Here is a 27,336-nt window from a genome sequence, read left to right as displayed (position 1 = left end):
TAACCTGCCAGACAGGAGATAAACAATGACAAGAGAAAAAACAACATTCAGATTTCTGTTTTAGACCGCCTTTTCCGTGATGTAGGTATGATGTATCTGAGGGGTGGTCTTAGGTTACACCCCTTCTGTGATGTATGTATGATGTTTCTGGGGGTGGTCTTGATCTACAGGATGGCAATTTCAAAAGTCTTTATAAGGCCTTGCGCGCCATTTTTCTGGGTTCCTCTTCTCTCCTGCGGGTGAGGGGAGCACCCTGTTGCAACAGATCAATAAAGATCAAGTTTACTAGCTGCTTTGCTTCTCAATATTCTCTGGTTGGCCTCTGTTATTCTCTCCTACCAATAGGGAACCTATGTAAGGACTCTATATGGGCTCTTGGATACCCCATAAGGGAAAAGGGCATTTTTTTGTTTACAACACTACTCAGAGAAGACGTGTCTGAATGTCCAGTAAGCAGGACCTGCCAGTGATTATTGGCAGCTCCAGGGCTGCAGCTTAAATGCTTCCACAAGGTCATGGGAAAGTGTCTGGGCTTAGCATACCAAGCCATCTTGTTTATTACTATTATCAAACAGCATGCAAGGGGGAAAAAACCAACTTAAAATTCTTCTTAGCTGGGGAAAGGCACCAACCTTGTCCTTTTAATGCAACGAAGTGCTAGTTTCCATGCTGTGGCATTAAAAGCAAAGGGCGCAATGCTAACCATGTCTACTCAGAAGTAAGCCCTACTGAATTCAGTGGGGCTTACTCTCAAGTAGGTGGCTTTAGGATTGCAGCTTGTGGGTGCAGCTGCTTCTTGACATTTAAAGAAGAAACCTCCTTCGCTCACACGCTGCTAAATACTCACAGCTTGCCTGACAGACAGTGTTTAGCAAGTAAGCTGGGAAAACTTTAATCTTATCATTTCGTTAATTATGGGCTGGATCAGTGAATGCACCTAATGGAAAGGAGGGGAAGAGAAAGTTTTTGTAAAGCATCTCTTTTTTATGAAAAAGAAGTTTCTTTCGCATTTTTCTTCAGCAAAGGAGCTGATTGCATTGCCCATTTGTTGGGAATCTGCCACCAGAACTAATCATGTTATGTTACGTTACATTACGCTACGTGGGGTGTTATGTGGACCCCCCCCCCTGAATTCTAGGTAGCCTGAAGCTGAAGTACTAGCAGATGAGGCTCATTGCCTTTTTAAAAAAAGATGTCAGAGGTTTTGTGCCTGTTACCAGTGGCATGACAGACGTGGACAGATGCCTCTTTGCCCAGGACTGCAGGGCTAAGGAAGCTTCCCCTGTGGGTTTTATCCAAATCATGCTGCTCCGAAAGTCACAGGGGCCCTATCCATGCAGAAAGCAATGTGGTAAGATTCTATGGGATTTTGATATTTGGAAGTGCTTCTGAGAGCTGCCCGGGAGATTGTCATTTCTTTGGAGACTTCTAGCATGACTTTACGGAAAAGTAATCTAGAGGGCCATGCCTTCCCATCAGATGTCAAGGAAATAAACAGCTAACTGACTTTTAGATGTTATGGCTGGGCAATGGACACTTTCACGTTGTTGTTGCTGTTTAGTCGTTTAGTCGTGTCCGACTCTTTGTGACCCCATGGACCAGAGCACGCCAGGCACTCCTGTCTTCCACTGCCTCCCGCAGTTTGGTCAAACTCATGTTGGTAGCTTCGAGAACACTGTCCAACCATCTTGTCCTCTGTCATCCCCTTCTCCTTGTGCCCTCCATCTTTCCCAACATCAGGGTCTTTTCCAGGGAGTCTTCTCCTCTCATTAGGCAACCCTAATTGTTTGAGGCGGGGTACATTGCCTTACCAGAAAAAAAATTCTTTACTTCAGGAGATAAGGAAAGGGATAGCTCCCTGTATCATAACTAGGGGTGGGGGCAGCGGCGTAGCGTGGGTTGTCAGCACCCGGGGCAAGGCAAGTAATTTGCGCCCCCTAACCCGGGGCAAGGCAAGTAATTTGCGCCCCTAACCCCTAACCTGCCACTGCTGCCAGCTTCTTCTTGCTGCTGCCTGGGCTGGTCGGGTGTAGTTCTCTCCCACGCTCAGCGCTGCGCTGGGCAGCCGCTGCACTGTCCCTCCCCCAGGTAGTCCCTCCCTCGCTCTCTCTCCGCTCCGCACCGCACCGCACGCCTGGCACCCTCCCCCTCCACAGTGGGCGGCGACCCGGCAGCTCGGATCGGATTCGCACAGCCAGCACTGCAGTGAGAGAGAGTGAGTGAGCCAGGTAGGGGCAGAGAGCTGTGAGTGCGCCCCCCCCTGAATGTTGCACCCGGTGCGGCTGGCCCCCCCTGCACCCCCCACGCTACGCCACTGAGTGGGGGAATATGTCAAGTTTGGCTTTTCTCCATTTCCCATTTCTCCAACCTTAAGTTTAGTTTTCCACATCATCACATGAAAATTCTACATCTTTTCAATGTGAGTTTCTCCTAATATTCACATTTTGCAAAGTAGTTACCCCTAATATAATGCATTTCTGTATGTAATTTTCACTAATATACCTGTATGCCTTTGAATACACATCCTACCCTAGTCACATTTTAGTGCATGTTACTTGACTACAGAACGACCTTGCAAAATTCAGATGAGGGCAAAATTGAAGGATGGCTGTGGCTTGGTTTGCATAATGTTTCAGAAAGCGGGAATTAAGTCAGTTCACCTTTAAATGTGAACTGAATTGACTTTCTCTTCCATTCATAATCGCAACACGTGGGAAGGTTTGTGAAGTGCTCAGTTCATGGTATTTGTACATGCAGGTAAGTTTGGCATTTCATTGAGGAATACCTCAACTTTAAATGGTTGAGGAGGCAAGATCTCTGCTACCAGGCGTTTGGCTAGTACTTATATTTCAGGAAAACCACACAAAAACAGCAATACTGGACCCACTTATCTGGGACTTACCTGAACTCAATGGGACTTACTTCTGAGTAATGTATAGGATCATTCTATAGCACTCCCATCTGTGCAGTAACAATTGTTGTTGTTATTGTTGTTTAGTCGTTTAGTCGTGTCCGACTCTTCGTGACCCCATAGACCAGAGCACGCCAGGCACTCTTGTCTTCCACTGCCTGCCGCAGTTTGGTCAAACTCATGCTGGTAGCTTCGAGAACACTGTCCAACCATCTCGTCCTCTGTTGTCCCCTTCTCCTTGTGCCCTCAATCTTTCCCAACATCAGGGTCTTTTCCAGGGAGTCTTCTTTTCTCATGAGGTGGCCAAAGTATTGGCACCTCAGCTTCAGGATCTGTCCTTTCAGTGAGCGCTCAGGGCTGATTTCCTTAAGAATGGATAGGTTTGATCTTCTTGCAGTCCATGGAACTCTCAAGAGTCTCCTCCAGCACCATCATTCAAAAGCATCAATTCTTTGGCGATCAGCCTTCTTTATGGTCCAGCTTTCACTTCCATTCCTCACTACTGGGAAAACCATAGCTCTTACTATATGGACCTTTGTTGGCAAGTAACAATTAAGTAGCAAGTATACCCTTCAACCTGTATGCCAGACAGAATAATGCCCGCTTGTTTTACAGGTGCTGAAATGCTTAGGATCACGAGCATTGATCTTTGTTTCATCTTTCATTTCTCAGAAGTTTCCCCCCCTTAAAAATCTGAATAAGCAGAAAGGCTGAGAAAGTTCATGGTGATGTGAGCTTCCTTAGAAGTCACCAGAATTGTGTAATGTGTTTTAAAGCGATGGTGTGTTGCTTTCTGGGTGTTTAGAAAGCAGATGTCCTTAACAAGGCTGGGCGTAGAACCCTGTTGCTCACATCTAAGGCATGGACGCTGTTATGTACTGAAGTTCTCACCCTGGGCCAGCAGGGGGATACTGTAGATAGTTCAGGTCCACATATGCAAATAAGGGATCGAAAGTGACATTCAGTGATTGGATAGTTACAGAAAGTTGTTACAGTTACGTTGTACTGGAGCTCTATATAAGCAGGCTGGCTGAACCCTTCAGTTCAGTTCTGTTCTGACCTGTGAATAAACAAGAGCTGTTTGGAGAATCGCTGTGTCATCTGATATGTTCACCCACAACTTAACAGACGCCTCTCCACCCTCTTTGCCCCCACAGTGGCCTAGCAGATGCATCTCCAAAGCCCACAAGCAGGCGTCTTCCTCTATTGCTCCACAGTGACTGGTATTTCTGGCTGCAGTTTCCATTCAAGCTGGAATAAAGTACACTGGGAGAAAAAAGGAAAGGCGATCTAATCTCGCATAACTCCAGAAGCCCAGAGGGGAGTGAAGCCCAGACAGATAAACACAGGTGACTGGTCTTAGCAAATCTTTCTAGAGAGCAAATTCAAAGGAGAGAAAGGCGACTGGGGATTAGCTGATGGCTGTGCAGATGGTGCCATGAGAGGGAGAGTTTTTGCATTCATGGAGCGGCACAGGGCTTCCTGCCCCGAGAAGCAATTGTCTGGATTAGACAGTCGGTCTCCATTTCAGCAGATGGGCCTCCAAACCTCCAGGGTTCTGAATGGGCAAGTGTTGTGAGGTGGATTTGAAGTGGAAGTCAAAAAGAGGGAAGCTTCTCTGTGTTAACTCATCGTCCAGGGAGCTGCTGTCAACGTTGCACACAAGATAAGACAGAGGAAGGAACTAAAGGCAAACTGTCAATGGAAAAGAAGAACTGAAATATTATATGTAAAGGACTAGGAAGGCTGGTTTTTCTGCTGCATGCAGGAAACGGGAAACTGCACACAAACACTTGTTAACACATGTCCAGATGACTTGTTGCCAATTAGCTGAGTTCAACTGGAACTCTGCACATATCCTGTGATTTGGGGAGTCCCTTGCCATGGACAGAGCTGCAGGTGTGAAATATACTCAGAGTAATTGATAAAAATTATTTTAAATTTAGAAGTATAATATTTGGAAAGTACATAATAAGGTATGAAATAAGGTAATAATTTGCTGACATTCTGATTATAAATAATGCAGGGTAAGGAGATGCGAGGAAGTCCAGTTAGTTATATAAGAAAAGCTTTATTGAACGGTTGGTTATACTTTTCTCTTTTTTCTTGTTTATTATGTATTTTGAAAATTTAATAAAATATTTATAAAAAAAAATAAAAATGAAATATACTCAGAGTCGAGGGTGGATTTCATGCTCTTTATTCAGCTCATAGCGGTGAGGAGGGATGAATGTCCCCTCAAAGTATCTGCTTTATATACATTATTTACACAATGGGCTGCACGTGATTGGCTAATTCCGGAATTCTCCTGTAGGCCAATCAGGTTGAGGATTCACTTCAATCTGGAGCCAGATTGGGTGGCTCCTGCAGACCAATCATACTGCTGCATTGTTCTAGGACCAATCAAACTGCTGCATTCTGAATCCTATTGTTCTAGGACCAATCAGAGTGCTGCATTTTGGATCCTATTGTTCCAGTACCAATCAGACTGCTGCATTTTGGATCCTATTCAACTCAGTACATAACAAGGTGGAAGTGCTGAACTGATGTCTTGCCTCAGTAATGGACTGGATGAGAGCAAACAAACTGATGCTCAGTCCAGAAAAGACTAAGGCCCTGCTAGTTGGTCGTTTCCTCGATCGGAAGGATGGAAGCTTGCCTGCTCTTGATGGGATTGCAATCTCTCCAAAGGAGCGGGGACATAGCCTGGGGATGCTTCTAGATCCATTGCTGACTTGAGATTCAGGTGGCTTCAGTGGCCCGGAGTGCCTTCCATCAGCTTCATCTGGTGGCCCAGCTGCACCCCAATCTGGACAGGGACAGACTAACTTCTGTTGTCTATGCTCTGGTAACTCTAGGTTAGATTACTGCAGTGTATTATACACAGGGGTGCCTCTGAAGACGGTTCGGAAACTTCAGCTAGTACAGAATTCGGCAGCCAGGCTGCTCACCTGGGCAAGGTGGTTTGAGCATACAGAATTAAATATACTCGGAGCGGCGTAGTGATTTCATGCTTTTTATTGCAGCTTGTAAAACAGTGAATGAATCCCCCCCCCCGCGCAACCCTCAGGCTTTATATACATTATTTACACAACGAGTTCCGTTTAATTGGCTGATTCTGCTTCCCTCCTTGAGCCTGATTGGTTGTTGCATTCTAGGACCCTACCTGCCTATTGTTCTAGGATCCAAGCTTAGTACATAACACTGCACTAACCCAAGCCCAACTTCACAGGCTACCAATTCATTTGCAGGTGCAATTCAAAGTGCTGGTTTTGACCTGTAAAGCCTTAAATGGCTCAGGACCACAGTACCTCAAGGACCACCTCTTTCCATATGAACCTACCCAGACCCTGAGATCATCATCTGAGGCCCTTCTTTATGTGCCTTCTCTGTGAGAGGTTTGGAGGGTGGCAACACAGAAAGGGGCCTTTTCTGTGGTGGCTCCCCATTTGTGTGATGTTCTCCCCAGGGAGGCTTGCCTGACGCCTTCATTCCATATCTGAAGGTGCCAGATGCTTCTCCCAGGCCTTTGACTAATATAACCATCTGTGGCCTTTTAAACTGGGGAGTGGGGTGGTTTTATTATTTTTGTCACTATGCTGTGTGTTTTTATATGTAAACTGCCTTGTGATCCTTAGACAAATGGTGATATAGATATTTAATTAATTTATAGTAAAATAGTGCTGTCTGTAAGCAAATTTGTTCAGCCAGGTCAGTCTGTTTGCTCAATCGCCGTCCCCTGCGCTTCTGATTTATGGAGACCCACATGATCCACTAAAAAAAGAGAGAAAATGTTATGTACTGAGTTGAATAGGATTCAGAATGCAGCAGTCTGATTGGCCCTAGAACAATAGGATCCAAAATGCAGCAGTCTGATTGGCCCTAGAACAATAGGATCCAGAATGCAGCAGTCTGATTGGCCCTAGAACAATAGGATTCAGAATGCAGCAGTCTGGTTGGCCCTAGAACAATAGGATTCAGAATGCAGCAGTCTGGTTGGTCCTAGAACAATAGGGTCCAGAATGCAGCAGTCTGATTGGTCCACAGGAGCCACCCAATCCAGCTCAAGTGGAAGTGAATCCGCAACCTGATTGGCCTGCGGGAGAATCCCGGAATTAGCCAATCACGTGGGGCCCATTGTGTAAATAATGTATATAAAGCAGACATTCTGGGGGAACTTCCATTCCTCTTCACCACTATGAGCTGAATAAAGAGCATGAAATCGACTCTGAGTATATTTCAGAAAAGTACGCGTCTATGATAGAAACTGATTTGAAGGAGTGGAAAACATTTACCGAGCTATTATTTCAATGCACAAAATAACTCCTCCAGCCCCAGCCCTCTTAGTTTTCGCTGTTGCTGACTCTTCTGCCCAGGTCCTCATCTGGATGAAACAGAACTTCTTTTTGGTGCTACAGACCAACATTTGCGGGCTCCTCATAGCCCATGTGTTTGTGGGAAGACAAACAAGGAATCCTAAGGGTATTTACAAAAGGGGTGGGCGGGCGTTTTCCTTTGTGTGTTTCCTAATAAGATGGTGGGCTCTTAACTGTGCAAAAAATGCCACACTCCATTTTATAAGGAGGCTCTCTCTTGTTTTCAGGAGAGATTCTGTCCTAACTAATGAACTGCAAAGAGAGGGGGGGAAATTGCTTCTCCCTCTTAATTTGTTGTGCTGACTGTAAAGTTCAATTACATTAACGGTTTGCAGTGTTTCTGAGATCTGAAGTACTCCAGCTAATTAATCACCCTGGAGTTATATTGTGCACAGTGCAATGAAACACTTAATACGTTGATGAGACCCAACATAGTCTTTTGCACTTGGCGGAATGAATGTGGTGAGATGAATGAATTCGGGGGAGGGGATCTCAAAATCTCTCTGCCTTTGAGGAGTGGTAAGAAAAATAGTGAGATAATAAGGACGATTATGGCAGGGAATTCTGTATCTGTATTGTGATTTAGAGTGCTCCAAGTACTTTTGCATTCGTTTTCTTTTGCAGAATTGCCTTACCCCAAAAGAGCACACTCAGTTGCATCAATTTGCAAAACTGGCACTGTTACAGGTGCACAAAATGTAGGCTTGAGCTTTTTCTGGCAAAGTTGTTAAGCTTTTTTTTGTCAAAATCTCCATAAACAATTGAAGTTTTCCCCTATTTCTTAGGGAAATCACCCCCAAAATCAACACTTCCTCTACGGGCTGCCATATACCTGGGTTTTCCCACACATTTTTTGCTGCTTTTCAAAAATTCTGCCTGGATGCCATTTTTGACACCTACGTCTGGGATATTCTGGACATAGGGCAGCACTAACATAATGCTTGTTCCTTACTTGTAAGAAATTAGTATTTAAGTCTGGCAGCAACTACCCTTTGGAACTCCCTACCTGTTGACACCAGGCAGGTGCCTTCACTGTACTTTGCTGTTCCAGACATGTGGAAGTTGCATGTGTGCTATTTCTTTTTAGCTACTGTTGATTGTAATAATCTTTTGTTGTTATCAATTGTTGTTATCAATAATTTCAATGTTTTGTTTCCTATATTTGTAAACCGTTAGGTGGTTACAATCTAGCGATATGTTGTTGCTGTTTATTCGTTTAGTCGTGTCTGACTCTTCGTGACCCATGGACCACAGCACGCCAGGCACTTCTGTCTTCTACTGCCTCCCACAGTTTGGTCAAACTCATGCTGGTAGCTTCGAGAACACTGTCCAGCCATCTCGTCCTCTGTCGTCCCCTTCTCCTTGTGCCCTCATCTTTCCCAACATCAGGGTCTTTTCCAGCAAGTCTTCTCTTCTCATGAGGTGGCCAAAGTATTGGAGCCTCAGCTTCAGAATCTGTCCTTCCAGTGAGCACTCAGGGCTGATTTCCTTCAGAATGGAGAGGTTTGATCTTCTTGCAGTCCATGGGACTCTCAAGAGTCTCCTCCAGCACCACAGTTCAAAAGCATCAATTCTTCGGCTATCTGCCTTCTTTATGGTCCAGCTCTCACTTCCATACATCACTACTGGCTAGCGTTATGTACATTTTGTTAAATAAAAACAGAACTTCACAACCTCGTAAGGCAGATCGGGATTATTATCTGCATGTTGAAGCTGGTGGGGCTGAGTGGCAACAGATTTCCTGAAAGTGCATAAAGAATTGAAGGCAGAAGCAAGACGGGGGGGGGGGCATTCCTGTCTCAGTGGGTGTTCATTCTGCACTGGACCATAAATGGAAGGAAGTCCTGCCATATTCAGTGGTGCTTAGTCCTAGTTAAGCGTGCAAAGTACTGCAGCTTTAGTCACTGTGCTACACTATGGCTGCATGTGACGGGTATAACGATAAACCATAGTTTGTTGTGAGAAGCCAAGCTTCCCTTGGGGTTCATATGTGGAAAGGCAAAAGGTGGAGTTCAAAAGCTTCCATTTTTGCTTCCATTTTGCTTCCATTTTTGGTCAGCTGTAGCTTGTCATGTCACCCAACCTAGCAAACTGAGGTTATCATGTAACTATAAATCGAGCCACCTTCAAGCTGCAGTATAGGAAGTTGGCTTGTTTCACAAAATACAGTGGTACCTTGGGTTAAGTACTTAATTTGTTCCGGAGGTCCGTTCTTAACCTGAAACTGTTCTTAACCTGAAGACCACTTTAGCTAATGGGGCCTCCTGCGGCCGCCGCTGCACCATTTCTGTTCCCATCCTGAAGCAAAGTTCTTCACCCGAGGTACTATTTCTGGGTTAGCGGAGTCTGTAACCTGAAGCATCTGTAACCTGAAACGTCTGTAACCCGAGGTACCACTGTATGGTCAAGTTCAACCACATTAAATGGTTCAGATGTAATGTTAACTGAAAGCAAAAGCTGACAGCAGGAGGGAGGTAGGCTTGTTCTTGTCAAAATGAGCCACAGCTCATCACTGCAGCCACATGTCCACTGCCCTAATATCACAGAGCGATCACTCCAATCCTTACTCCCACATCACAAAGTTGCATTGTAACTTTTGAATTAATATTTAAATAATAATAATAATAGGGATGCAGATGGCGCTGTGGGTTAAACCACAGAGCCTAGGACTTGCCGATCAGAAGGTCAGCAGTTTGAATCCCCACGACGGGGTGAGCTCCCGTTGCTCGGTCCCTGCTCCTGCCAACCTAGCAGTTTGAAAGCACGTCAAAGTGCAAGTAGATAAATAGGTACCGCTCTGGGGGGAAGGTAAACGGCATTTCTGTGCGCTGCTCTGGTTCGCCAGAAGCGGCTTAGTCATGATGGCCACATGATCTGGAAGCTGTAAGCCGGCTCCCTCGGTCAATAAAGCGAGATGAGAGCTGCAACCCCAGAGTCGCTCATGACTGGACCTAATGGTCAGGGGTCCCTTTAAAAATAAATAAATAAATAATAATAATAATAATAATAATAATAATAATAATAATAATTAAACAATTCCAACTATAAGCAGCCGCTCCCTACAACTCCCAGAACCATAGGTGGCAGATCAGGGGAAAGCATTCTGATCAAATAGAGCAATTGATCACAAGAGGTTGCTCACAGACACCCCATTGGAATGGCAGTGCCCCTCAACGGGGGGGGGGGAGGCTCGGTCTCCTCAAATATTTTATTGCAGGAGCGAAGGGTCCTTGGGTTCTATGGCTCAAGTCTGCCTCTGCTTCTGTTCGTGTGTATTCAGATCTCTTATTTCTTAGAACCACCCCCCTCTTTAAACTGTCTATTTCCCATTTGAATAATTGTTTGCATGTGTAGAATGGACATTCTCAGAGACCAAATCCCTCTCGCTTTTCAGCCATCATCCCTGCCACCGCAACTTATTATGGAAAACTGCAGTGATTTTGACCAGTACTTGGCATTCGTTATTGGCATGATATGCACAGACTATAGTAAGAGCACCTTGCTGTTTAATACCAGAGCTGTACAAATATTTATTTATGTCTCCGGCAGCATCAGAGTACGACCTTTAAACGGATTGATGGTTGACTGCAATGCTTTAAGGATAAGTATTAATGCTCTCACTTGTCAATATTTGCTCCATGACAAGTTATAGCTAACAGGGGTGAGGAAGGGTTCAGACGGGCTGTGCTGAAACATCAACATTAGCTAATAACAATAATCCTTGCAGAGGTTTTGGAACATATATCGCGTCCAAAAGTTCTGCAAGCTATTTTTAGCTTATTTTAACCATCCTTTTAACGCTGCTTGTGTTCGGCAGGCCAGGTCTATTCACTAAATATATCTTCCCAAGTTTTGCATGCTGCTCCAGGAGTAGTGCATTCTGTTTCACTGAGGCGAAACAGGAAGTGCCACCTGCTGCTGCCACTGCTGCCATACTTGCTGCTATTGGCCCTGGCACCAGTGCCAATTTCAGGCAACATGTCACTCAATTTGGGCAAGATCTTGTGCAATTTGGGGTGTGAATTTGGCCCAAATCTGTGCTGGAGGCTGCAGGGCTGCCGCCTTGGGAGCTTTTGCCACCTGAAGCAGCTGCCTCGGCCAGCCAGCTGTGGGCTACCCCTGTTTAACCACAAATTCCTCCAGGTATTGGCATCTAATGTGTGTTTAAATCCTCCTGGCAGCCAATAGCACCGATGCCTCAACTCCCATGGCCCAACAGAGCTCAACCTGGAGCAGAGTTGGCTTTCTGGGCTCTTTGCATCCTGCCAGGTGGCAAAGAGAATTTCACAGGTGCAGGCAGCAGTTACCTGGGTGGCCTTTGGGACCTCACCTGGGAAAGTCAAGTAGCATCCAACATATGCTGGCTTAGGAACAAGTAGGCTGCAGATTACATTTTCCAGTGGCAGCTTGAAAACAGGGGCAGAGCAGGGTGGGGGCGGTGAGTGCGGACCCCCCTGGATGTCATTTCCTTTTTCTTTGTTTAAAAAATACATTTTTATTAATTTTGACATACAATTTATAAAACGTACCACACAAATTATTACAAATACAGTCTTTTTGGACTTCCTTCAGCACCTCCGCTGATCTTCCGTCTTAATCACTTTATATGCATTACTTAATTTTATATTGTCTTTACCTCTCTTAACATATCATCTCCCCTTCTCCAATTTTACAATGTTTCTAACAATACTCCTCACAGAACTTCTTGCAAACCTACAAACGTCATTTGATCATCACAAATACTTTTCATATAGTTCATAAATTTACTCCAGTCTTCGGTAAATTTCTGGTCCCATCGGTTTCGGATCCTTCCTGTTAATTTATCTAATTCTGCATAGTCCATCAACTTCATTCTCCATTCTTCGATCGTCGGCAATTCTTCTTGCTTCCATTTCTGGGCTAATAATATTCTAGCTGCTGTTACTGCATATAAAAAAAGTTTACATTCTTTTCTGTTTATATCACTTCCCACCATTCCCAGTAGGAATGCTTCTGGTTTCTTTATAAATGTATATTTCAACATTTTTTTCAACTCATTGTATATCACCTCCCAGAAACATTTCACCTTTTTGCATTCCCGCCACATATGATTGAATGTTCCCTCTTTTTCTTTACATTTCCAACATTTACTGCTAGATTTATACATTTTCGCTAAATTAACCACAGTGATACACCATCTATACATCATTTTCATTACATTTCCTGGGTGTCATTCCCGAGGGGCGTGACATTCGGCGATCCACCCGCCCGTGACTCCCTGCTACCCCAAGCCATCGGGGGAAGAGGGGGAGCTGTGCTGCTTTGCTGGCAGCCTTCCCCTCTTCAGATTGACAGCCCCACGCTCCTGGGCTGCTGGAGGAGGCTGGCGGGGAGAGAACGGGAAGGGAAGGAGGCAGGCGAGCGAACAAGCAGAGGGTGGAGGGAAGGAGAGAAGCAGAAGCTTCCTCTACTCAGGACCCAAACCCTGTAACCCCCAAAAAGCTCAACAACTTTGGCCAACCCCCTCCCCTGAACAACTCCTGGCAGTGACAATGGGTAGGTCACAGCCAGTCATTTTATACTGTGAGTAGATCACAGTCTCTTGGGAGTCCAGCTAGATTTCAATGAGTGTTTGTGTGGGGGGGATGACAAGATATTTTCCGCCCCGGGTACCACCTGACCTTGCTACGCCACTGCTTGAAAAAGCAAGCCATGCCCAAAGTGAGGTCTAAACCACTTGGAAAACTGCCTGGTCCTGCAAGGCCACAAAATGCCCTTTCTCTTCACCAGCCAGTGAGCTGGCAGTGTTCTGCTGTCTCTGTCTCCCCATCACTTTGCTCCCCTGGCATGCCTTGCCTCTTTCTACTCCAGCCATCGCTCCACCAAGATGTTTCTATGGCAACGCTGTTGAGCCGCGGATGAGACATTTTTATTTAAACCCGAAAGATAACAGGAGACCATGCCAGACAAATTACCTCCAGCCAAGCTGCATCGCCTTGTCAGACAAGGAGGGCTTCCTCACTTACGCCAGGGCTTTGCACACACCACACGTTGAAAGCATGTGACTTCTCCCGCAAAGAATCCTGGGAAATGTAGTTGACAACTCAGCTCTGCAATTCCCAGCACGCTTAAGAAACATCAGTTTGCGAGAACAAGAAATATAACAGGTGATAACAAAGTATTATGTACAAAGAGCAGAATGTAGCATTTGATGTAATAAACCAGAAATGGAAGTTGGGGGAAGTCAACAGGGAGGGGGGAAATTGGAAAATGAATGTTAATGCGGCAAGAGTATTGCTAGCCCAGAAATGGAAACAAGAAGAAATTCTGACGAAAGAAGAATGGCAGACGAAATTAATGGACTATGCAGAATTGGACAAAATGACAGGAAGGATTCGAAACCTGCGGGACCAGAGATTTACAGAAGATTGGAAGAAGTGTATGAGTTATTTGAAGAGCAACTGTAATCAACAAATTACGCTAGTAGGACTACAAGAAATTTTGTAAGGAGAAATATACGAAGTGTTACAAAGTAGAAAAAGAGAGAGAGATTGGTTATGAGTTTGAAATGTAATAGGGAAAATAAGAAATGCATACTGAGAGATTAGATGGGAAAATTTTCAGACAGGATTGATGGAAATCAAAAATTTGAATAAGATGTAAAAGTATGTTTAATTACCGTTGAAAATGATATCTTAAAAATAACCTAATAAAAATATATTTAAAAAAGGAAAATGAATTTTAAGTAATGATATTGGATATTTGTTCTGAGAAAAGAAAATCAATAAAAAATATTTTTAAAAAAGAAACAACAGTTTGCAGGATGCTTGAACTGGGCTTTAAATGTACAGTGTTGTTGTTGTTGCTTTCTTTAGTTTTCGAATGTTGATTTTTGTGTGTTGTGTATTGTTATTTTTAGATATCTTTCGTGTTGTTGTTGTGTGGAAAATACTAATAAAATTTATTTTTATTTTTTTTAAAATGTACAGTGCTTATCAGCCCAAGTGCAGAGAGGTGGGAAACAGGGCTGGGCTACCCATGGAGACTGAGTGAAGCAGCCACCTCAGGTGGCAGAAACCAAAGGGGCAGTGAAGTCATGAGACCCCCACCCAGGGGCAGATGAAGGGGGGTGCGGTGGGGCCAGGCCATCTCTGAGAGGGGTGACAAAATGCCGGGAGGCACTCACCGCAGGACCTGAAGTGCGCCTCAGCCACGCATCTCTCCTGGGAGTGACGCGGTGGCTTGGGCACCCACAGGCTCCACGCTGCCCTATACGGTCCGTCCGCCACCTCCCCCTCAGCTGTAGGGTGGCTGAGTGGGAGGAGGAAGGCAGATTCTTCGAAGGCCCAGTGGAGCGTCCTGCCCTGGCTGGCCCTGCCGCAGATGCCTGATCAGCTTGCTCCACTGCTGCCCCCCGCGCCCCCCCCCCCCGGCAGAGAAGCGGTGCCAGCAGCAGCACTGGTTTCTGGCGAGATTTCACTGGTGTGGCTTTGTGAATGCCACCACACAACCCAGATAAGGGAGGCTCAAACTCGGCTCCGGTTTGTAAAATGGGGGAAAGCAGCAGAAACTAGCATCCAAAGGTCATCACTGGCACGGCTGATTGAAATTGCTACGCGAACAGGATAAGTAAATTATTAGACTGTGTATAAGTACAGGATTATCTTTTGCTCCAGCTGTGTATGCACAGGGCTGCTCAGAAAGCACAGCTCTGGTTGTGGAAAATATCTTTCTTCAGCTGGTCTTCACCCACCAGGGATAGAAATGGCATATTGTATTTTAATATTTTGTTGGAAGCTGCCCATCTGGCTGGGGAAACCCAGCCAGATGGGTGGGGTATAAATAATAAACTATTATTATTATTATTATTATTATTATTATTATTATTATTATTATTATTTGTTGAAGGTAGCTACTGTTTATGTATATAGTGAAAAATTCTGAAAATAAAATAAAAATAGATTTTATTTGTAATTAGTCATGACTAAACTTTAACTTTAATCCACTGAATAATGTCCTTAGCTTTCGGATGGAATGGAACAAAAAGAACAAAAGTTGATCCAGAATTTATTAATGGAAAGAATCAAAATTTGGAAACTTGCCAAGACAAACCAAACCAAATGAAACCCAGCTAGATGGGTGGGGTATAAATAATAAATTTTATTATTATTATCATTATTATTATTAATTAAGCAAATCCTGAAAGAAAGAGCAAATCCTTAAAAAACCCCAACCTTGGCTACCATTTATTCATTTTATGAATCTGAAATTCAACTTGGATGTTAATATAAATGTAATCTTTGATCTACCACTCTAATTGTTTTGCTTTAAATAAAAAGAAGTACATTTCGTTTAGCTTCCCAGTGAATAAAGAACCTTCAAGCTAAATAAACTTGCTTATACGCTGCCCCATTTCTCAACTATACTTGAAGAGATTAAGAAACCTATATTCAGTGTTCTATAGGGAGTGATTTGGGAAAAAAAACCTTAAAGTGTACTGAGAAATCCAGAAATCAGCTTGTGACTACTGCTGTCTTCCATTGATTCCATTGATTAAATCTGAGATGCTAGAACAATAAACTAGAACAGCATTTTCAGCCTTGGAGGGCAACTCCTATGCCTCTTCCCCATGATTCCATCCGCGTTCTTCCAAGTCACTAACATCTCAAATGACATCTTTGTTTTCAGTGCCTTCAGGCAGATGGAAATTTCCTTCCTTCCTTTGAGAGTCAGTAGAGTAGGAGACTCCTCATTTCGGAGTTGTGGGTTCAAGCCCCACGTTGGGCAAAAGATTCCTGCACTGGACCAGATGACCCTCATGATCTCTTCCAACGCTACAATTCTATGAAATTCTAGGGAAATTTTATGTATGGTTCAGCTTTATAGATAAGGGCCTTAAAGCTTCGATGACTTCCTAAACTCCTCTAATTGGTGCAAAAACCTATCAAAAATCAAGCAGATTAAATGGTTAGGCAATGAGCCCTATGTTCTCAAGACCTTTTAGAGTTGAATCTAGAATTGCCTGTTGTACGAGGTTGCATTGTACCCCAAGCAGAACACTCAACCAAATTTCTTATAATTAAACAAGACAGGAAGTGCATGCTGTAAAATTTAAGTGACATTTTAATGGCTCACTTTATAATATGAGGGAACAAAGAAGTCTATTCCAGAGGTCATGAGGATCTCATTTACATAATGTATCTCTTGTAGAAATTAAAGTATTACACAGCCCTTATATTACAGCAACACTAGAATGGTTCAAACTGCATGGGGTGTGTTTTAAAAAAAGGAATACTCTCTTCTAAGAAATACAATGGAATTACAAGCTGAATCTCAAAAGTCTATTTTGTGCAATTCACAATAATCACAGCAGAAATCAAACCTGGGAGCTGTTTCACATATTGCATTAAAAAAAAATGCACACCTAAAAATTTATGTATAGATCTAAACCTATAAATTATACAGAGACAAATGTGTTTGGAAATACATCATTAGCAGTGGGGAAGAAATTCAGTCTAATTCACATTTTAATGCAATATGCACTTTCTAAAGCAGCACATGAAGAAGGAGCTATCCCTCAAAATTCACACTGCCCTGAAATTTGCAGTGCAGTTACTCAGCTGAATAATGTGTACAAAAATGCATAGATTGGTTAAAATAACACCCTCAAAAACATTAGGTAAAATTACAGTGGTACCTCTGCTTATGTATCCCTCCGGTTATGTAAACTTCGGGATACGTAAGCGGCAAGCACAGAAGTATATTTCTGGGGTTTTGCTGTGCATGCATGCGCAGAAGCGGTGTCTCCAGTTGCGAAAACATTGGGATCCGGCCAAACCTCTGGAATGGATCCCGTCCGCAACCGGAGGTACCACTGTACTTGTAAAAATGTGTATATTAGGCAAAACTGAAGAAAAATTGGTATGCTAGGAGTAACACACACTAAAATGCTGGTGGATTATTGTGCGGGTTTTTTTGGGGGGGATGCAAACTGATACAGATAACACTGTGCCCCCAACGCCCGATGGCTGCTTCATACAGATGTTGAATAGCAGCGGGGACAGAATCAAACTTGGTGGCATGTCACAGGGCAACTGCCAAGATGTAGACAAGAGGTAGACATGTGTCTCAAGGCTGTTTTCTGGTACTGGTCATACAGGTAGGAGCTGAACTGCTGCAACATGGGGCCTCCAACTCCCAACCCACAGAGAGGGCCCAGGAAGATGCTGTGGTCCGTGGCATCAAAAGCCGCTGAGAGATCTCCAAGCCAGCCTTCGTGTGGCCCTCTCCCACCTCTCCCTTGAAGGAGGTCGCCTGCCAGGGTGACCAAGGCTGATTCCTCACCAAACTCAGTCCTAAATCTCTGCTAACATAGGTCCGGATAATCTGTTTCCTCCAAGGGGGCCTGCAGCTGAATCCAATGCCATTTATACAGGAAAGTAAGGGATCTTTTCTTATTCCATCTGCTTCTTAAAGGTAAAGGGACCCCTGACCATTAGGTCCAGTCGTGACTGACTCTGGGGTTGCGGCGCTCATCTCGCTTTATTGGCTGAGGGAGCTGGCGTACAGCTTCTGGGTCATGTGGTCAGCATGACTAAGCCGCTTCTGGCGAACCAGAGCAGCGCACAGAAACGCTGTTTACCTTCCCGCTGCAGTGGTACCTACTTATCTACTTGCACTTTGAGGTGCTTTTGAACTGCTAGGTTGGCAGGAGCAGGGACTGAGCAACAAGAGCTGCAGGGAAGCTCACCCTGTCACAGGAATTCGAACCGCCGACCTTCTGATCGGCAAGTCCTTGGCTCTGGGGTTTAACCCACAGCGCCACCCGCGTCCCTTCTTCTTCTGCTTCTTACTGGACCACAATTCTGGGTCTTTGTTTTTTTAAGTGCTGCATACTCTAAAAAGCGAAGGTTGAGAGCTGCTATGGAGCCATTGCTGTGCACTTCTGTGAGTTTACAGAGCCATAAACAGAGGCATTTTGAAGAAAATGTGTGAAGGGAGAAAGGTCAGAGGGCAGCAATGAGATGGATAAAGAGTGATTGTTGTGGAGGCTTCTTATAACAGGTCAATGCATTGGCTGAGATCCAAGAAACACGTGGGCCCATCACATGGGAAGGAGATTGTCTTCAGGTTCTAAAACAAGAAACGAGCAAAGCAAGGCATCCAAGCAAGGAAACAGGAGACATGCTGGAAGATGAATGCAATACCTGCCAGTCAAAAGCTCTCAATATTTAATGCCAGCCTCTATTCCTCGTGATTTTAGAGCCCAAAGGAAGCCCAAGGCCAAGACTCTGCTGGCAGTTGCCGTCTTTGTCCAGCACAAGCAGTTTGGTTGCCAACTAGGCTTCTCTTTAAGACTGAGGGAATGTCAGAAGATGCTTGATTTGGGCAGCAAAGCTTAAAATACAGCAAATACAGGTGACACTCGGAAAAGTAGAATATCGTTGAAAAGTTCATTTATTTCAGTAATTCAACTTAAAAGGTGAAACTAATATATGAGATAGACTCATGACTTGCAAAGCGAGATATGTCAAGCCTTTATTTGTTATAATTGTGATGATCATGGTGTACAGCTGATGAACCACAGTGGACCAACACCAGCTGATGACATGGCTCTCCAAATCTCTTTTCTGATGAGAGCAGCTTTTGCATCTCATTTGGAAACCAAAGACCCAGAGTCTGGAGGAAGAATGGGGAGGCACACAATGCCAGATGCTTGAAGTCCAGTGTGAAGTTTCCAGTCTGTGTTGATTTGGGGAGCCATGTCATCAGTCCAGGGTCAACAGAGCCATCTACCAGGAGATTTTGGAGCACTTCATGCTTCCTTCCACAGACGAGCTTTATGGGGATGCTGACTTCATTTTCCAGCAGGACTTTGGCACCTGCCCACACTGCCCAAAGTACCAAAACCTGGTTCAGTGCCCATGGGATTACTGTGCTTGATTGGCCAGCAAACTCGCCTGACCTGAACCCCATAGAGAATCTATGGGGCATTGCCAAGAGACAGATGAGAGACATGAGACAGAGCAATGCCTTTCTGAGTTTCACCTGTAACTTAGAATAATAGAGTTGTAAGCGACCCTGAGCACCATCCAGTCCAACCCCTCCAATGCAGAAATATGCAACTGTCGCATACAAGGTTTGAACCTGCAATCTTGGTAATATCAGCACCACACTCTGACCAACTAAGCTTGGGAGAATCATTTAAAATGTAGTGAACCTAACAACATTGCTTTTTCAGTTAGATTCTTCGTTTTCATTGAAACCTTGTCTTACCAAGGGGTGAGGAATCATTTTTTGCTTCTCACTTTTTAAAGTTGTTCTTGTTTCTCATTAGATATTTTTCCCCTGCTGTTCCTACTTAACTTCCACCTTCCTTGACCATTGGTCCATGATGACTGGGGATGATGGGAGTCATCTACAAAGTGTGTGTGTGTGTGTGTGTGTGTGTGTGTGTAGGGATAGGCACACTTCCCTCTTCTCTTTAAGTTACCAGGTTAAAACCATTTTATTCACTTGAGCTCTTGGTGAAAAACAGCGAGAAACAGTTTCTATCCAAATGCTATTTTGGTTTTAAATGCAGTGTAAGGAGTCTCTCCAGTAGTGATGTATGGAAGTGAGAGCTGGACCATAAAGAAGGCTGATCGCTGAAGAATTGATGCTTTTGAATTATGGTGTTGGAGGATACTCTTGAGAGTCCCATGGACTGCAAGAAGACCAAACCTATCCATTCTGAAGGAAATCAGCCCTGAGTGCTCACTGGAAGGACAGATCCTGAAGCTGAGACTCCAATATTTTGGCCACCTCGTGAGAAGAGAAGACGCCCTGGAAAAGACCCTGATGTTGGGAAAGATGGAGGGCACAAGGAGAAGGGGACGACAGAGGACGAGATGGTTGGACAGTGTTCTCGAAGCTACCAACATGAGTTTGACCAAACTGCAGGAGGCAGTGGAAGACAGAAGTGCCTGGCGTGCTCTGGTCCATGGGGTCACAAAGAGTCGGACACGACTAAACGACTAAACAATAACAACAAGGAGTCTCTATGGGAGTATATTATATTTTAAAAATGGGGTCTCATATAACACCGGTCTTGAAAGACCTACATTGGCTCCCAGTACGTTTCCGAGCACAATTCAAAGTGTTGGTGCTGACCTTTAAAGCCCTAAATGGCCTCGGTCCAGTATATCTGAAGGAGCGTCTCCTCCCCCATCGGTCTGCCCGGACACTGAGGTCCAGCTCCGAGGGTCTTCTGGCGGTTCCCTCACTGCGAGAGGCCAAGTTGCAGGGAACCAGGCAGAGGGCCTTCTCGGTGGTGGCGCCCGCCCTGTGGAATGCCCTCCCATCGGATGTCAAGGCGATGGACAACTACCTGACATTCAGAAAACATCTGAAGGCAGCCCTGTTCAGGGAAGTTTTTAATATGTGACATTTTAGTGTATTTTTCATCTCTGTTGGAAGCCGCCCAGAGTGGCTGGGGAAACCCAGCCAGATGGGCGGGGTACAAATAATAAATTATTATTATTATATTATTATTATTATTTTTAGGGGGCTAACCAGGTTGGGATAGCTGGGATAGCATGCTTGTTGGTTTTGAATGTCTTATGTAGATTTTTTTTTCAATTTTGTTGTTCTGTATGGGACTATGACAGTAAAGATTATTGTATCGTATCGTATTGTATTGAGTAACAGCAGGTTCTCCAAGGTCAGAGCTAGCAGTCTTTCCTGTCATCTGTGATCAAAATTGGGGTGCAAAGCTCCACAAGTGAGCTCTGGCCCCCTACCCTGGTGCAACACAGTTTCTTAAAAAACCCCACTTCCTTAAGAGTGTAGAATGCTGAATATTTTCTTGACAATTCCTTGCTGTTTCTTAGATCCTTAATGATGCACCCACGTTCATCGGAAATCTTAGAGACCTGCTGAAATGGTGCTGCTTGGGGGGATGGGAGGAAGGGAGCAGAAGAACCATGCAGGAAGAGACGATGAGCAGCTAAGAAGCAAAGCATGCCAGTGGGCTTATTTTAAAAAATAAAAGGGAAGTCTGCTAGGCAGCAGCAACCCTGTGGCTTCAGTCACTAGAGCGGCTCATGCAGGAAAAGGCGGCTATATTTAGCACAGCACCACAACCTTCTCAAGCCCAAATCCAGGCACGTCGTCAGCAACACAGCATTAGCAAAAGCCTGACAAATTCCTGCTGGTTTTAAAATACTGTCGCGCACTGTTCCCCCCCCCCCCCGGTGGCAGATTTTGCTCTTTGCGGCCTCTTTTAATGTGGCAACAGATGGTCAGGTCGGTACAGTACATCCAGATTCAGTGCTGGCCTCCCTCTCTGTAAGTCGGCAAAGCGGTTCAGCCGGGTCTTGCTGCCGGCGGGATTTTACCAGGCACAAGGTCTAGGATGACAAAGGAACTGATTAGCCAGCACAAATTTCTGATCTCTGGAGGCTTCTGGGTGCAAAGGATCACCCCTGCAATTGCTGGGGAGTTTCTGGACCGGCTCCCCAGAATTACCGTATTTTTCGCTTCAAAAGACGCACTGGACCATAAGGCGCACTGCACCTAGTTTTTACAAGGGGAAATAAAGAAAAAAAATCTTAAAGGCTGTACGCAGCCTGTCCACTTCTCCCAGAGCTTCTGGGGCTGCCAGGGGAAGCCCAGGTTCCCCCCCCCCACACACACACCAAAGAGTAAAGAAGCCAAGACAGCGAGCAGGATCCATTCCCAAAGAGCAAAGAAGCCATAGCCGCGTGCAGCCTCTCCCGGCCAGAGGGGCTGCGCGCGGCTATGGCAATATCCCCACCTCCCGCAAAAGCCCACAGGAGCCGCGCACCCTTTAAGGAGTGCACGGCTCCTGCGGGCTTTTCTACGAGAAGGCAGAAGGGACTGACTGGCCACGTCAGTCCCTTCTCCCTCTTGGGGGCATTTCCTGCCTGTCTCCCCCCTGCATTCGCTCCATAAGATGCACACAAATTTCCCCTTACTTTTTAGGAGGGGAAAAGTGTGTCTTATGAAGCGAAAAATACGGTACTTGGGCAAATCTCGCTACTTACCTGTGCTTTGTGGCGCAGGAGGACCCCACATGTCACAAAGGCCTTGTGTGGAAACAGAGGGAGCTATGCAGTCCTTTAGATCTGCCAATTTGTCTAATAAGGGCATTTTTGTGTGTGATAAGTGCCCTATGGTACATTAAGGACGACTGTGGGTCTTTATGGGCCCTGCTGCTGAAACCCCAAAGTTCACTGCGCCAATATTCTGCTCCCAATGAAGGCATTTTTTGTTTTGTTTTGCTGCAGCAGCAGTGGCAACAACTTCCTGGCTGCTGCTGCCTAATGGCAGAATTAGAATGGTAGTTTCAAAAAGTACTACATATAGTGCTATTTTATCCTGCAGTCTGTTTTCCAAGGCCAAAATCCTTTTATTGTTCACTCACAAATCCCATTTAACTAAGCCCCCCTGCAATGCTAATTAGTAGCTTTCTTATAGATTCTGCCCATTATTATTATTATTATTTGCTTTTAATTTAGTGCATTTGGGGGATTTATAATTTACCGCCCCTTCTGTCAGCATCTGTTGCCAACATGCAGCTTTTATTACTTGCTTTCTCTTCCCCATCAATTTTTATTTGATAACATTTTCCCCCCTCTTATAGCAAAATAAAACTTATCTGAAAGGAAACCAGTAACCAAAGCCACTTCTCCAATGAGGAACTCAAGTTGACTGACCAAGGAGCAATTAATCACTAATTCCTCAGCTGCATTGAACAAGAGAAAGCAGTAAAGGGGGAAGAGTGGGTAAGGAAGAAGCTTTTATCTAATCAAATTACAACTTTAATTTAAGTAGCCTTGAAAAGCCTCAGAGCACTGCCCAAGTTGGAAAGGCAGGCAGTGTAATGGCATTTTATTACTGTGCTGAAAAATAGACATAAATCAGCTATTAAACATGGCAGGAGACCACGCCAGAAAACCAAAGGGTTGCAAACATTTGGCCACATCACCAGGATTCTCAGGAAAGTGGAGAAAGAATGACAGGGTCAGGGAAGACAGCTAGTCTTATAAAGAACACAAGTAATTTATTGCAATAAGGTAAAGGTAAAGAGGCCCTGACCATTAGGTCCAGTCGTGACTGACTCTGGGGTTGCGGTGCTCATCTCGCTTTATTGGCCGAGGGAGACGGCATGTGGCCAGCAGGACTAAGCCGCTTCTGGCGAACCAGAGCAGCACACAGAAACGCCATTTACCTTCCCGCCGGAGCGGTACCTATTTATCTACTTGCACTTTGACGTGCTTTCGAACTGCTAGGTTGGCAGGAGCAGGGATCGAGCAACGGGAGCTCACCCCGTCGCGGGGATTCGAACCGCCGACCTTCTGATCAGCAAGTCCTAGGTTCTGTGGTTTAACCCACAGTGCCGCCCATGTCCCTAATTTATTGCAATAGTGCTAGGATAATTCAGATAATAAATCTATCCTCCCCCAGCTGATTTTAACTGCACCATTTTCACCGACCTGTAGAAGGTGCCATTGAAGTATGTGATGTTACATTAAATGTGGACAGAGAACAGTGAGCATCTGGGCTTGGTTTTTAGGTTCAGGAATCGGACAAGACAAGAACAACAAACTGGTAGCTGGCCAGCCCTAAATCAATGCCCCCAGCAAGTTTAAGAAAACCACCACATCCATCTATGGAAGAAAAGAGCAGTTACAACTAGAGTCCACTACAAGGAAGAATAACCTAGGAGCAGATATGTCTTCTGTATAATAGCTACCAAGAACTTTATAAAATGAGCTGCAGAATGGGGGGAAAAGTAGTAGTTTTAACCAATAAAGAAACTTGTATCAAAGTGAGTCAGCGAGACTGCATGCGAGAGAAGGAAACAGAAACAATTTTTTGCAAAGAGGAAAGGATTTCCATTCTCAGAGCACGCTGTGGACCGGGGTGTTTTGTTCCCTTGAACACTTGCACGTTTCAGAATATTCCTGGACCAGACATGTTCATTTAAATGGGAAAGAATGAATTCCAGACATCGCCATACAACAGAGCAAGGCAGAACGCTGTCCTTCTCGATGAGAATACGTTTGATTAATAGTGAAGAGGGTGTGTCCATATGGTGCTCAATATCACTTGCCCTAGAACAGCTGTGAGATGCCACTTTACTCAGCCTCCTGCAGCTCAGAAGCCAGCAAGAGGCAGCGAGGTATTTTATTTCTGCTCTGCAGCACATCAGTATTGTTGAACGGATATCCATGAAATGCCAAAACAGAAATTCTCATGTTCTGTGGAGTTATAGTTCCCCAAAAACAGATGGTGCCAAAGTTTCAAATTAAATATCCCCCTAGACTACCCAGAAGAATTGTGGCAGCCATTTTTTTAAAAAAACAACCATAAAAATATGCATGTCCCAAGCCTTTAATCTGCTGTTATTGCCCCCATTTCAGGAGGAATCTAAAATAATCCTCAATTCGGTCTGATGTTTTACTCTTCCATAATGCTGCACTTCACAATGCTGACCACAATGATGATTTTCTTCAGGTTAAAACCCAAGGAAAAATCTGTACCAGCTGCCTTGCGAAATATCTTTGGGAGAAGAAAAGGCTAAATCCTACACAGAGCAGAGTCCCTAAGGCAGTTTGATGGCACCTTCTAAGCCTCCTTCCTGCAGCCAAGCGGGTGCCGAATGTTTTGCTCTGCTTTCCTATGGACCACGTCAGCGAGGCTGAGAGGGGGTCTTGTCAGCTGGGCAGCCGAGGACCTCCAGACACACTGCCCAGACTTGCGCCCCAGAAAGGTCCCTTCAGGAAAAGCAACGCAGGAGGCAGCAGTTACGAGTTCCCGGTCTCTGCAGCCATAGCAGGCGCTGTGATTCTCCAGCAGTCTGACTTCACCCTCGGAGGCGCACTCCCATTGTCTCTCGAGACAGGAAGATGCCAACAAATGGTGATCTTCTACATAACATGAGATAATAGTCAAGTGTGTTCAAGTCATCTCATTTACCAAATCTCTGGTTTTAATTCTTTAGGTAGCCAAGCACATTGTTAATTTAAAAGGGCATAACGATATCTTAATTTTAAGGCCTCTGAATAGTTAGACGTCGAAGCGCTGCAAGCATGTTGCCCCACCTACAGGAAATGAGAGTTACATTTTCTTTGCTGGAGACAAGAGTTCTCTTTGCCAGGGCGGGGGGCATGTATCAGTTGGTAGGGGCAGCAAGCATGCCTTGCCAGTGTGCAACTGGGAGTGCGTTTGCTCCTGATTTTGTGTGAGCTGTCCTCTCTCCACAGACCCATCGCTCGACACCACACATGATGCGAAGATGGGAGGAAACGGCCTCATGAGATAAAAGCTCCCTTCCCTTGCTTGATTCTGTACATATACTTAAACACCAAATAAAATAGCCAGCCCCCTCTACTGCAGACCCAGTTGCAGAGCCCACCACTCCCAGAACTGTTTGCTAGGGGAAAGCAACAAACCCAAGGCGTGTTTTCTTTTCATTACAGCCTCCATGTTTCTAACCCGTGCAAGTTAGAATACAGATTGCTATATGGTACTACTAAACACATATTTATGGAGGCAGCTGAGGCAGGTTTTGCTTCCAATATCTACATCTAACTAATCACTGTGCTTGGAGACAACACTTCCCCCTGTCACATCAGATTGACTCTCAATGTCTTTTGCATCTTCTACATAGCTTTGGCTCAGCTGTTTTAAGGTTTTTAGGTTTGGCACAGGCCTCTCTTTGCAGTCGGCTTACAGAAGCCAAGATTTTGGAGGAAGACCCATTTATAAAGGCTTGACCAAGAACAATCCACTCTTAACACAAAGGAAATGTTGTCTGCCTACATCCTAACCCTAATAAAACACTTTCAACCATAAGGCTGCATTTTAATGTATTGTTGCAAACAACTGTTATGGGCAATTCTTTGTTTACCTTGGTTGGCAAGATGTCAACAGATCAAGTATCAGGAGAGGGTGAAAGCATGTGTATCCCTCTGAAATTCGGCACTGGATAGAAAAAACTATTCCCTAAGGGGATGAGAAATTGCCACACTTGGCTCATAGCAGATGGCAAAAAGGGCATTTGGAAACTAAGGAGGATAGAGGATACAACATGGAAGCAAGCGTCACAAAGACATGCCAATATCATAACTGTGTCAGGCTGGTCATAATTCCCTTACAATTATAGAAGCTTTTGCAATGACAACAGGAAGGAGATTCTGCTGACTCAGAAGATTGGTGATTTGTAGACATCTTTTGAGAGCAAAGCGAATTGAGAGCTTTCTTTTAGACATAGAATCGTGGGAAAAGGAGGGCAGTCTGGATTTAAAGCAGCAGAAAGGGCACTTCTGATACCTGATCTCAGTTGAGGAGAGTACTGTAGGAAATGGGGGGTGGATCCTGCCATACTTTAGACTGACAGGAGCAGGTGGAACTTACACTCCTGCGATTGTGGGCAATTTGGATGAAAATGGCATACCTAGAGGTTGCCTGGTTCCTGATGTATCACTTGAACATCCCTCCCCAAAACACCATGACCAGAGAGCACTGGCAAGTTGTTTACTGCCATAAGAAATCAGGACTTATCACAAGAGACAGCCTCTCCCTGGTGTTTGCTTATGTGGAGTGCTGTGTGGTAGAAAGAGACATTTTTCCCAGACAAGCTTTATCACTCACTGAAACCCACGTTCAGTCCTGTTGGGCAGATATACCAGCAGCAGAAGCTCATCCTTTGCTTCAATATCAGGTGTGACTAGGTTAGTCGTATCACTGCAACCCAGCCCCTCCCTTTGGAGCAGGGATTGGGACCCCAGGACCCTCCAGACATTGCTGACCTACAAACCCCATCATGCCTGACCACTGGCTGTGCTGGTTGGGACTGATGGGGAGTCGGAATCCAACGATAGCTAGAGGGTCACGGGATTCAAAACAACACATCTAACAGTCAACTTGGGTCGTGGTGAGCCTACTGCTTGGAAGGAAAAGGGGCCACACACCCCCAACAAAAGTGGTTTCCACATACTGGGAGGTGGGGGTGAGTGGGACTATATTATGTGTATGAAAGAGCATCCCCAACCATATCAT

General features: G+C 44.9%; 1 long non-coding RNA gene across 1 annotated transcript; it reads left to right on the top strand.

The window, feature by feature from the left end:
• The first annotated feature begins 1,154 nt into the window (after window positions 1–1,154).
• LOC307206577 lies at window positions 1,155–26,130 on the top strand. Its single transcript, XR_013834373.1, has 3 exons — window positions 1,155–1,351; window positions 17,426–17,705; window positions 24,790–26,130. It is a non-coding gene; the product is annotated as an uncharacterized lncRNA (long non-coding RNA).
• Window positions 26,131–27,336: the final 1,206 nt, after the last annotated feature.

The sequence above is a fragment of the Podarcis cretensis genome (assembly GCF_951804945.1).
Source record: "Podarcis cretensis genome assembly, chromosome: 17".
NCBI lineage: Eukaryota > Metazoa > Chordata > Lepidosauria > Squamata > Lacertidae > Podarcis > Podarcis cretensis.
This window is presented reverse-complemented; position numbering and strand designations above follow the sequence as displayed.